The sequence below is a fragment of the Sinocyclocheilus anshuiensis genome, unplaced genomic scaffold (assembly GCF_001515605.1).
Source record: "Sinocyclocheilus anshuiensis isolate Anshui unplaced genomic scaffold, SAMN03320099.WGS_v1.1 scaffold813, whole genome shotgun sequence".
In the NCBI taxonomy this organism is placed as follows: Eukaryota; Metazoa; Chordata; class Actinopteri; order Cypriniformes; family Cyprinidae; genus Sinocyclocheilus; species Sinocyclocheilus anshuiensis.
In genome coordinates, this window is record NW_015540942.1 from 1,962,035 (window position 1) to 1,963,870 (window position 1,836).

Sequence of the window (1,836 nt, forward strand, 5' to 3'; positions counted from 1 at the left end):
GACTTTATAACTCGACTTAACTCAAAAATAGCGAGTTTGTCAAATCTGAGGGAAAAAAGCCAGAAGACCCGAGGGGAAAAGAGAGAATGACGAGTTGTTTTTCCTTATTAGAATTGTGAGATATAATCTCGGAATTGCGAGAATAAAGTAAGAATTTTGAAATATAAAGTCAAAATTACCTTTTTTTAATTCTTTTATTCCATGGCTCCATAGACTGCCGCTTGAAAACCGCCATTTTCTGCCTCCAGATAGGCTCCGCCCACAAAAACCGTCATCCCTGTTTCGGATCTGTAAGACTATCGCACTCTCTAGCGTCAATTTCGTTGAATAAGTGCTTATCGCTGGGTGACAAGCTCTCGTAATATGCGGAGAACATTTTGAAAATGACATCTAATCAATATAATTTAGGAATCGTGAGATTGCGATAAATTGAAGTGAGTGACAACTTTTTAGTGATTAACGTTAGATGAACGCGCTATTTGCTCGCTTTCTAGGCAGGCTGTAATCGATCCAGAATTTAAATAAAAGTTGTTTTACGTGCTGCTTAACAGGACCAACAGCCACATACCCTGTACATGCAGCACCGTTTCAGGAGTGACATATATCCCGCATCCCTCATATAAATACGGGATTCACTTTCGAAATAGCTTGTTTACAATCAGGGGTAAACAGTAGCCTACATTACCGACTTTCCTGTATCTCATCAGTTCTTTTTCAGTCACTCCTGAAACTTTGCTGCATGTACAGGGTATGTGGCTGTTGGTCCTGTTAGCAGTAGTGTTGGGTCGTTCTTGAACGATTCGTCCATTTTGAACGAATCTTTAATGTGACTCGGGAAGAACGAGTCGCCTCGGGGAGTGATTCGTTCAGTCGCGCATGCGCAACATCCAAAAGGTTCTCTACTGGAATTAGTCAAGTAGTTCACCTATTTCGAGTATTCGGGTTTTTCCATTCATTCGTTCATCACGTGACAGCCCCATAAACTTAACCAATGCAGTCTGAGCCAGAAAGAGAATTGATTAGTTCATCTCTCGAGTATTCGGGTTTGAGTCGTTCATTCATCACATGACAGAACGACTCAAACCCGAAGACTCGAGAGATGAACTAATCAATTCTCTTTCCGGCTCAGACTGCATTGGTTAAGCTTATGGGGTTGTCACGTGATGAATGAACAACTCGAAAAACCCGAAGACTCGAGAGATGAACTAATCCATTCTCTTTCCGGCTCAGACTGCATTGGTTAAGTTACCTATGCAGTCTGAGCCGGAAAGAGAATTGATTAGTTCATCTCTTGAGTCTTCGGGTTTTTCCGAGTCGTTCGTTCATCACGTGACAGCCAATCTATTTATATCTTTATAAATATCGTAATATATTATTATATCCTATAATAACCATTTACACGCATGAGCATTATCACAAGAGCTTACTGCGGTCAAGCCAGCCGCACTTTTTTTTGTCTTGCGCGTATAATTGTGCAATTGTGTGGGTGCTGAGAGCAGTCAAAATGCATGTAAAGAAGCTGTCATACCAACGTTTCCTTTATAATTTGCTTATTTTAACTTTTATTTTTAGTTTGTAAATACATTATTTTTGTACATAAACGTTTGTATTGTACATTAATTATTATAAATAATTTATGAATGTTTATAAATGTTAATATTAATGTTTTATATTCATTGGTTTTTTTATTTAATGTTTGTGTGTGTGTGTGTATATATATATATATAAAATGTATGTATATGTGTGTGTGTGTGTGTGTGTATAACAACAAAATGCGTCCTAGCACTTCCACTGTGTCCAATATTCCAACACTCATAAAAAGTGTTCCTTTAAAGG